The 11,448-nt window shown below is 35.0% G+C and overlaps 1 long non-coding RNA gene across 1 annotated transcript; it reads left to right on the top strand.

The window, feature by feature from the left end:
- Positions 1-6,898: 6,898 nt before the first annotated feature.
- On the top strand, positions 6,899-9,780 carry LOC113318730. The gene is made up of 2 exons (XR_003344787.1): positions 6,899-8,181; positions 9,555-9,780. It is a non-coding gene; the product is annotated as an uncharacterized LOC113318730 (long non-coding RNA).
- Positions 9,781-11,448: the final 1,668 nt, after the last annotated feature.

Below are 11,448 nucleotides of genomic sequence, written 5' to 3'. Positions count from 1 at the left end.
ACCCTTCTTCTTCAAGCTCATAAAAAAATCATTATCAAGACACAACTTGGCAGCTCCCCCTCTTTCTTCCTGTTTTTCTTCACGACAACAAAAATCTATCTGTTTTTCCTCGCTGCTTCCTTCTTGTTCTCACGGACAAGAGATTATATACCAATTTCGGTTTCCTTTTCCTAACATAACTAGGTAGCTTCTAGGAAGCTCCCCCTAATGGTTAAGGGGCTTACCTGGACTGTTGAGTCCATAAGCTGTGAAAACCCAACAATCTCCTCCTCACGACTTATGGCGAGGTACCTGTCACCATCACATATGCCTTGCTGCATAAAGTACTTGCTTTCACTTTGGTAGTGACTTGTCATCATATCAGAATCGATGTAATCTATATGGATTTTCTTAACTAACTCCCCCTTCTTAAAAGTTTTCATCAACTTCATCTGGGTTATCTCACTCTTGTTTCCTTTCTTGTTTTCACTAACAAGGATATGAAAAGGAAACTCTTATTCTCTCTCGGTGGAGGTTACACTCTCTTCACCAAAGGAAACTCTAATGGTGGTTCACTCTTAAATTGTCACCAAGCACTCTTATGGAGGCTCACCCACTCTCCCAGAGAAGGCTACACACTTTTTCCTTGTTCGCACAACCAAGAGAATCTTATCTTGTTGATTGTAAGTTGTTTTCAGTCATGTCATACGAAGACTGTTACACTTAACAAGTATTACCAATTTCCGTTACAAGCTTTCTGTCACGCTTCTGTCACAAAATGTGACTGTTCATTGGTAACTTTGTTTAATTGTTGCTGTGAACTAGTAACGCTTCTGACACAAGCGTGATATCCTTTAGTTATGCTTTTGTTCATCTATAACACTTCTTTTTACACTGTATGGGGAATAGATTCTTTTCTCTGTAATATTCACGAGCAGTTGAAGTGATATTCTCTACCAATTGGTTGCAGCTTCTTTTTAACTTTACCATTGCTTCCAAATTCTAATCCATGACATACCCTTCTTTCCATATTTCAAAAGGCTATCCCGACCAACGTAGCTCTAATACAACTTGTTGGGGGAATTACCGATCCGGGATGTTATGCACAATGTGGAACCTACACAAACAATAATACGCAATACGACTAGGGCTGCACAAGAACCGGTCTACACGACCTGAACCGGAGTAGAACCGGAAAAACCGGACTTGTACCGAACCGGAACCGGCTTGACCGGTACAGACACCGGTTCTGAAATTTGAGAACCGGACTAGACCGGTACAGACACCGGTTCTTGGGGAGAACCGTACTTGAACCGGACCATTTGTACCGGCTGTTATTAGCCGTTGAGATCTATCTAGGTTTTTAATCCTAGCCGTTGAGATCTATATAGGATGTCGAGAACAAAAGAAAATGAAGAAGCATTCTTCAGTTCTTTCTTCTTCGTCTCTTCTTCTCACTCAGCGGCAGCATCAGTTTCTCGATTCTCTTAGGGTTTGAATCGAGATTGAATATCAGTAATATCAGTGGATCACCATCTCTATCAGGATTCAGGTCAGTATTCTTCTCCTTAGGCTTTGAAACTTTGAATCGTTTGATTGTACATTGATTTTCGTATTGAATATTGATTTTTTTGACATAATCTCTAGCAAACTTTTTGATTTTATGAAGTTAAAATCATGGGTATGGTTCTAATTTCAGTTTTATGATCCGAGTTTTGATTGTATTGATTTTTTTAGGGTTACTGTATATCTGGTTGTATTGATTTTTTTAGGGTTTATTTTTTCATTTTATTTTGTTTTGGTTTGTCTGATTGTCTCTCAGTAGAATTCCTTTTCTAATTTCAGTTTTATGTTCTAAGTTCGTTTGTATTTTTTTTTTTTCAGATATTGAGAAGATTAGTCCAAAGGCCAAAGCAGAGAAGAAGGAAGAATTAGATTTTTGGGGTTCTCAAGTACTGCACAATGGCTTGTGGTAAGCTCAATTTTTACTCAACTCTTATATAAAGAAACAAGCAATAAGAGTTCAGTGCATATTGATATGGATCACAATGCAGTTTATCTATTCCTTGTTAAATTTACTTGAACCTTTACTGACTACTGTTTCTTGTGCAAATTTACTTACTTGTTAATTTCCTCTTTAACTATAAATGAATTTCAGGCTGAACCGCTGAACGCTTAAGGATCGTGATTTGTTTCAGGGCAGCAGGTGTTACAAAATACCCATTAAAGACTTAAAGTACTTCAGAGTATGCACATCTTGTATTCTTTTTATCCACCGAAACAAATAACTCTTAAGATGAAATTAACAGATTCATCTTCAACAACATATACATTACTACTCTCTTTCGATGAAATAAGAAATTTTTGATTTTAATTGATTCCTAAAATTAGAAGAAGCATTTTACATTGATTAATCGGTAACGAATAATGATATATAACTATAACAATACATATGTAGGTCTCCATGTATTTTTTTGTTCCTTTTTTTCTTTTGTTTTCAATAATTAAGGAATCGAATAAGGTTATTCCTAATTTACGGAGTAGGTGTGACTAAAAATTACATTTGGTTCACCACATAAACATAGAGATGTCTTTTCGCCGTGCCAGCAGGTTAAACACCTGTTGATGCTACTCAAATTTGGGGTTAATGGTCGATAACCACCAATAAGAGTTCAGTGCATATTGATATGGATCACAATGCAGTTTATCTATTCCTTGTTAAATTTACTTGAACCTTTACTGACTACTGTTTCTTGTGCAAATTTACTTACTTGTTAATTTCCTCTTTAACTATAAATGAATTTCAGGCTGAACCGCTGAACGCTTAAGGATCGTGATTTGTTTCAGGGCAGCAGGTGTTACAAAATACCCATTAAAGACTTAAAGTACTTCAGAGTATGTAAACTAGCTTGTATTTCATTAATTTTACTCTTTCAGTCATCTTCGTTGTAGTCAGGGATATGAGTGGGGAAATGATGAGTTCTTTCAGTCATCATAGTGCTCAGCTAACAAGATATAGGGCTCCTAAATCTGATTGATAGATTACTTGAACCTTAAAATAAGAAGTGTGAAAGATTACTTGAACTCTTTCAGTCATCATAGTGCTCAGTCATCATTAACTGCATTGCTAGATGACCATATAATAATACCATTGGTTGATTATTATTTGTTTCTAATACTCTATAATGAATGTTGGTATAATCTGAATGTAATTGGTTCTGTTTTATGTTTGTTAGATGACCACATCAACTGCAACTCCAACTACAAATGAAACTGCAACTCCAACTACAAGTACAACTCAACAAACAGAAGTTGGATCATCCTCTCAAGCTGCATCTCACACAAATGAATCTGAAACTGCAACTCCAACAAGTAAAGGCAGAGCTGAAGCAGTTGAAGTTGGTGATAGCAAAAAGAAGCACGGCAGAGTGAGATCATCTGTTTGGTTGGAAATGACTAGGATAGATGATGAATGGGCTGAATGCCGTTATTGCCACAATAAATACAAAGCTCACAATGACAATAATGGCACTTCTGGATTGCGAAAGCATTTGAATAGATGTCTAAAGAATCCTAACAGGAAGAAAGAAAAGGGACAACCATCTCTGTTGATGCCACCCCCAAAACCAGGTCAGGATGGTAAACTTATTGCTCATACTTACAATTATGATAGGTTAAGAAGGCGTCTTGTTGAGTGGATAATTAAGGATGAAATTCCTTTTAGAAAAGTAGAAGGGTCAGGCTTTGTGGCATTGATGCAAGAGGCACAACCTAGGTTCAAGGTTCCAGGACGTATGACAATTTATAGGGATATGTTAAAGATGTATGTAGAAGAGAAGAATAACCTAAAAACTTACTTCTTGACATCTAAGCAGAGGATATCTTTGACAACTGACACATGGACATCACCAAATAATTTTAATTATATTTGTGTAACCGCTCACTACATTGATCAGGACTGGAAACTGCAGAAGAGAATACTCATGTTTTGTCAAGTTGAAGGTCACACAGGTATTGCAATCGGTGAGAAGTTGGTGGATTGTTTGGAAGATTGGGGTCTAAAAGATGTGTTTGGTGTCACTCTAGACAATGTCAGCGCCAACACAGTAGCTATGGATCATCTGAAGCAAGTTGTTACTAGCTGGACAAGATCACCAATCAGAGCTAAATATTTACATGTAACATTCTCATTTCACATCATTAATTTATTTTGGAATTTGTCACATGCATCTTATGAGTTATGACTAATTTTTCTTGATTATTTGTTTATTGTTATCAGGTGAGGTGTTCAGCCCATGTTCTTGCTCTTGTCATAAAAGATGCAGTACGACTCTTTAATGAATCTGTTAAAAGGATAAGGTCAGTTGTAAAATATGTTCTTGGTTCTCCTTCTAGGTATGAAAAGTTTAAACAATGTGCTTCCCTAGCAAAGGTAGATTATAAGAAAGCACTGAATTTAGATGTATACACTCGATGGAATAGCACTTACTTGATGTTAGAAGCTGCTCAAAGATATGAAAAAGTTTTTGCAATGTTAGCACAGATTGATAAGGACTTTCAAGAGAGGTTTATTTTTGAGCAAGACAAGGAATCTGTTTTACCAAGTGATGCTGATATTGAGGAAGCTATAGCTAGTGATGATATCTTGGAAGAAGTGGTTGAGGATATGGAAGAAGATGAAGAGGTTGAGGATATGGAAGAAGAGGTAAATAAGAAGAAGAAAAAGAAAGTAAAGACTCATGCTCCTTATGCAGAAGATTGGGCTTATGCTAGAGGTCTTGTGAAGTGTTTAAAGGTATTCTTCGATGCAACTGTAAATTTTTCTGCTTCTACACAAGTCACTACTCATTCTTTCTTATGGGAGTTGGTATTCATCCATGAACAATTAATTGAATTTAGAGAAAATGTAGCATCAGATCCATTTATTTCACGTATGTCTCGTCTTATGTTTGCCAAGTACAATAAGTATTGGGGTGTGTACGAGAAAATGAATCCTGTTATGTTTTTTGCTCAATTGTTGGATCCAAGAGAGAAACTAAAGGGGCTAGAATTTACTCTTAACTGTTTGTTTGAGAACAATTTGTGGGAGGTTCAAAGAATCATGAGAAAGGTGAAATTAGAATTTCAGGAACTCTTTGATGATTATAGTTCAGTGTATTCAACTCATGAGGAAGGGTCATCTAGTGTTGCTTCGGTAGTTGCCAGTTCAGTTAGCACGCCATCTCAAGGGTTGAAATCAAGAATTCAATCAAGGAAGAGACAGCATTGGGACAACCCAAGTTGTGTTGAAGAAGCAAGAACAACGGAGTTAGATAGGTACTTGACAGATGTGATGATGGATGGAAAAATGCGTGAAGTAGATCAAGATGATGACTTTGACATATTGGCTTGGTGGCAGGCTAATGCAAACAGGTATAAGGTACTGTCCTACATTGCAAGAGATATATTAGCCTTGCCTGTGTCTTCAGTATCCTCTGAATCAGCTTTTAGCACCGGAAAGCGCGTGCTTACTCCATGGAGAGCTTCTATGTCTACAAAGACAGTTGAGGCATTGCTCTGTACACAAAGTTATTTACAAAAACCCATGGCTCTTGATCTACTATGTGATTATGTACCTGATGATGATGGTGAAGATGCGGCAGGTACTTATTTAGGTTTTTCTTCTTTTTTGTTTTCTTTAATAGTAATTACTTTTATTGTATTGACTGAATTTTAATTATTTCTTCTTGTTTATTTTTTTTTGCATGTTGCAGTCATAATTGAGAATTTCCTAAAAGCTTGAAGTTTATTTCTTGGCTCCTTGCTAAGAAATGGAAGGTTGGTAACTTTCTTTATCTTTCTTGTTGTCCTTGTTGAAACATAATTTGGATTCATTTCTATACCAAATTCTCATTACTACTATGTAATTTATGGAAATGAATGCAGGCTAGGATTGCAAATTGCAAGTGCAGGCTTTGCAACCATCCATTTTCGTTTGCAATGATCACATGATTCACATTTCATTTCTTATCGTTATCGACTTGTCGTAGACAGACTTATAGTTGTGGAAATGTTGTTTTTTTTTTTTAGCAAACTGAAATTATTTTGGATTGTTGTTTTGAAGTTATGGAAATGTTGAACTTAAGTATGTATGCAACCTGAACTTATTTTGGATACATTGATCATATGGAAATGTTGTATAACTTAGTATTAATTTGTAACGTTTTCCGGGTAAAAAAACCGGTACCGGTCTTGTACCGGACCGGTACCGGCGGTACAGGTACAACTCCAGGTACAAGTACAGGTACCGGTACTCAAAAAGAGGTACCGGTCAACACCAAGTACAGACACCGGTTCCATAAGAGAACCGGTCCGCACCGGAGTATGTGCAGCCCTAAATACGACGAAAATAATACCAGTCACACAACACCAAAGATTAAGGGAAATTTTCCACTATGACTAATAATAGGTTACAATGATATCTCCCAAATTGGGGTTCCACAAAACATCAATGCATATAGCACTTGGATAACAATGCCCTCTTTCTCTACTCACTCACCGTTAACGATGGATAACTAATTCTTTACCAAATACTTATATAGATTCAACCAATAACAAAACAAGGAAGATGTGAAATGTAAGGACCCTCAAGCTCGCCAACGCTATTAGACTAGTCAAGAGACGTATAAGCTGATAATAACTCGATTAGTTTAACACGAATGTTAATTAATAGGAATTAATATAACAAGGGTCTAGATACGAAACTAGTACTGTTGGATAGGTCTCAAAAAGTTATGCATAATGGACTACTCAGAACGTGTTAATCGGATACTGGAGGAAGGAGATATGATTGGAAAAATATGAAGGGTAAAATAGTCTTTTTTCTTTAGACCGACCCGACTACTAATACAATTTAGAGGGTGCATTTATCAGTTCTCTTTGGTCTTATCAACACCCGGTCGAGAAGATAACTCTTCTTTCTTTCTTTCTTTCTTTCCTTCTTCTTTCTTATTTCTCTTTTCTTTTCTCTCTTTCTTTTTCTCCTTCTTTTCTCCGGCGATTCAGAGATGAAGTCTTTGTCAAGGAACTTCACTGAAAATTAGTAAAACCAATCAATCGAGTGTGGTGTTTATGATTTAATAGTTTTGGTTTGGTTAGAAACTTCGATTGAGTTGAGGAGAAGTGATTCTGTGAAGAAATTAGGGTTCCTAAAATCAATTTCGGGATTCAGTTAGGGGTGAATAAGAAAGAATTAAAGGACGAGTTTGATAAATTGGCAAGTTTGATTGATATTTTGAGGTTGAATCAGAGAATAGAATATTTGAGAATTGAATTAGGGTTTGAGTTGGAAATTCAGATGAAGAACTAGATGATGAAATTGAAGGTTTAATTGACGAACTAAAGATGGGTTTTGATTGAATTGAAGTTTTGAAGTTGATTCGGTGACGAATCATTGAATCGGGTTTGGTGTTCTGTTCATCCCCAATTTATGAGTTTGGGTTGATTATGAAGTAATTGAGTGAAATAACAAGATATTAAAGGTTGGGTTTTACGATATGATGTGAAGATGAAGGTTATTAGTCTAATTCCAAAGAAAAACAGTTAGTTGTCAATATGAGAAGTTAGGGTTTGGTTTGATTGAGGTTAATTAGAATTGGTTGAATAATGGATTAGAGCTTCATGGATTTAGTATTTCAAAGATGGAATTGGCTGTAATGAACTGATGATTCAGATTGAAGAAGGGATTGATTTCAATTGGTTGAGACACTCTGTTTTGAGGATGATTGTGTTAAGACAGGTTTCGAAGTATTGTTAAAGTTTGGGGGATATGAATAAGTTTGGGTAGTAATGATGTTGAAGTTAAACTGATGTTGTTGGTTGTATAGCTGAAGTTTGAAGTGATTAAGCTAAGATGCATGAACTGGTATAAGGGGATTGAAATGAAGTTGAAGTTGCAACTGTATCTGGTGGTTAAATGAGGGAGCTGAAATGATATGTTGAATCTGGTGTTATGTATGTTGATGATACAATTCTTAAGAGTGGAGATAATAGTTGAGATGAGATGCAGCTGCAGCTAAATTGCATATTTAGAGTTGCTGGTGCTATGTGGATTGTTGGTTTAAGGATTAGCTGGAGTTATAATCACAGAGATGAAGTGAGAGTGGTTGGTTGTATTCATGTTTCATCAGTGGCCTTAGTGAAAGCCTGCAACTAAAAATCTAGGTAAGCTTAGTTTAATGTTGTAATTGAATTATGGAGTTCTGTTTTAGATTGAATGTGTTATAATATTTTTTTAGACATAAAATTCGGATAGTTTTGTAAAAGAAGAGTAAATTGAAGTTGAACTGAGATGTAGGTTTGAAATTAGATTAGTGATAAAATGATCCTGCAACTGTTTTTGGCTTGTGCTTATGTCTCATGCCTGAACCTTATACATGTCTGACAGAACATATTCAGTCTGATTTAGTTCCTTTATGTCTGACTCAGTTTATATGACTGAGTTGAATCGTGTTGACTCACCGAGTTCCCTGTCTTGACCTGCTGACCCAGTTGACCGATTTCAGTTTGTCTAGACTTGACTGGACCTTGACTGTTGACTGTTAGTTGACCTGTGACCGTTAGTCTGACTGTTAGTGACCGTTATTTGATTCAGTTGGACCAGGCCTTGAGTTATTGGGCCGAGTTTAGTCAATTTGGGTTTAGAGTTAGTTTCCTTAGTTTGATATTTGGAACCTTTATGTTCCGAATTAGCATTTGGTTGATTTTACAGAGTTGTAGATATTCTTAAGACTTAGTTAATGGACTATAGATCTAATCTAATTGAATTAATAAACCTTAGATTTGCTAAATATAGACAAACAAAAGGTGTAGAACCTTATATGTGCCTAAAATCATTAGAGAGACTTGTATGATTCTTATGTGAGCATTTTAGCTAGATTTTTAGATTTCTTGTGTGATTAACAGTTAGTATATATTAACAACAATGGATTCAAAGGATGAACCGGTGGATCGCGGATCTCGAGGTAGGCGTGGTTTGTCATCAAAAGAGGTGGGAATACTTTTAACTCTTTTGAAACCATTGTTTGTTTTTTTTACAAAAATTTATGTTTAACAAACTCATGCATTGTATGTTCGTGCATTTCTTGCATTGTTTAATTTGTGTTATAAGTGTTCTGTTGATTCTTTGTAATCTTTCCATGGTTTGGAAAGGACTTGTAATATTTGAATGTCAATATGAATTTTTATGGGAAATAAGAATTTTCACTTGTGGTATATAGGATACGCTCCTTCACATTTATACCTAGAGCTTTTATGATATATTGGTTGGCAGTTGGCGAGTTCGGAACTGTCGACATCCATACATACGATTAGGTGTGGATTTGCGAGTTCGGAATTGCACAACCACAGTATACATTGTTTGAAGAAGGAGTTTGTCCATATACACGTTTGTGTATTTCAAGTGACTTGGTCACTTAATGACGTTTAGGAGAACATGAATTGGTTTCCAAATCTTGCTCATGATTTCTTTAAAGTTAAATGTTATTCCTGCTGGGCACCCTTTCTAGGGATGATGTGCTCACCTTTCCCACTTTCAGTTTCAGAGACAGATCAGAGTTGCGCAGCGAAAGCTTCGAGGAGTTGACTCCGTTAATTAGTTAACTTCTGCTATGTTTATTATGTTGTGTATTCTATTTGCAAACCAAATGACTATTGTATATGTATCACTTGAGAGTATTTCTTGTATATGTATTTCGGAGAGGGGATAGTTTTTGGGTTAAGTTTTGTAGCAGATTTCTTAATTGAATGTTTAAGTATATGATTTAGATTCTTAGTGCCTCTTTATTTAGTTAATCTCTTGGGTCAGTCAGCTGCTAGCTTTGGGGGCGCTACAATGTTGGTATCAGAGCTCACTATTAGATCTTATATGGGAAATGATAGAAATTAGCCAGTGCTAGTTAGTGAAATAAATTAGTTTAGAACTGAGTTGGATTGTGAGATAAATCTTAATCACTAAAAACTATCTATAATTAAAAGAATTATTTGATTGATTTGTTTGTTTGTAATGAAGTAAAAATTGTAGGATACACCAATAAATTTAGCTGATATGGATTTGAGAATAATTGATCTAAATAATATGAACAGGTACACAATTCAATACTAAAAATAGTGAGATTAGTATTGCGGGTAAATCTTGAAAGTCACATATATACTTTTTAAGCACCTTGACTTATATGTAGGGTCAATAATTTATTATCACATAAATGTTAATAATACTTTTTGGACTCAATAATAATTGGAAGACTAGTTAGAATAAGAGTTCGACCATCGATATTAATAATAAAAATATTATTATAATAATTATAGGATAGTAACAACAAAATGTAATTTTTATTAATAGTACAACTTAAGGATTATTTAGCAATAATATAAAATTTAATTACGATTAACTTTTTATCGGCCTAAGAAATAAGAAATAAATATTATAATGATAATAAAATATTAATACCAAACGATTATCACAAATTGTTAGTGGTTATTTATTATATCCAGTCACATAATGAAATAAACAAATAGATACATTGAAAATAATATGTAATAATTTAGATAACTAAATTGTTTAAAATGTTGTGAACTATTTATATATTTACAAAATAAATTATAATACTTATACCAATTACGATAAAATTTTAGAGACTAATTAATTTTAATAAATTAATAATTAGTTAATCCAACACTGAGGAACAATGAAGGTTGTGTTTTATCAGTTCGTAGGAAGGAATTGTTGGGCTTGACCAACCTTGACAGGGAAACTGCATTCAGAGATGACCGATCATAGAAGCTTAGTATAATTCTTTAGGAAATCGATAATTATAAACTCACTTAGAAATATTCGTAGGAATCTCCCTTGTAATTAGAGACAGATATTTTTTATAAAATAGGAATTAGTGAAAGAAACTTAGACTTCCCTATTTGATAGAACTTAAATCAACATAGTTGAACTTAGAGCCACAAATTTTAGTTGTAGAAATCCATATAGGTTTGTGCTTTCTTTCTTGTTGTTTACGCTTAGACAAGAGATAGAATTATTCTATAAGGTAACCGGGTTCGTAACACTTATAATTGTTGCAAACCAAAGAAAGATACAGAGTATGTGTCACTGTTATTGTAGCTCTAAGACTGTCGTTGAGCAGTCGCAAATACTGTAGCAAAAACGACTGCTTCTGTGGGTCAATGTTCTTCGTATTCTTCAATGGCAGCAGCAGCAACAGTTTTCTCTAGTGATCGTGTTTCTCCTCTGTGATGTTCCAAAGACTTCCCAAACTCTCCCCCCACTTCTAAGAATCCCCAGAAATCTATTTATACTTCACAGGATCCAAATCTTTCTGATTAATGCAAGATATTCTCCATTATTCTTCTATGTCATTATACGGGAATTATTTCCTTTTATCTGATTTTCACACGCCTGCTACAGGTCAGTACGCTTCAAAC

The sequence above is a fragment of the Papaver somniferum genome, chromosome 10 (genome assembly GCF_003573695.1).
Source record: "Papaver somniferum cultivar HN1 chromosome 10, ASM357369v1, whole genome shotgun sequence".
Lineage (NCBI taxonomy): Eukaryota > Viridiplantae > Streptophyta > Magnoliopsida > Ranunculales > Papaveraceae > Papaver > Papaver somniferum.
The sequence above is the reverse complement of the archived record's forward strand: the minus strand, read 5'-3'. Positions and strand labels throughout refer to the sequence as shown.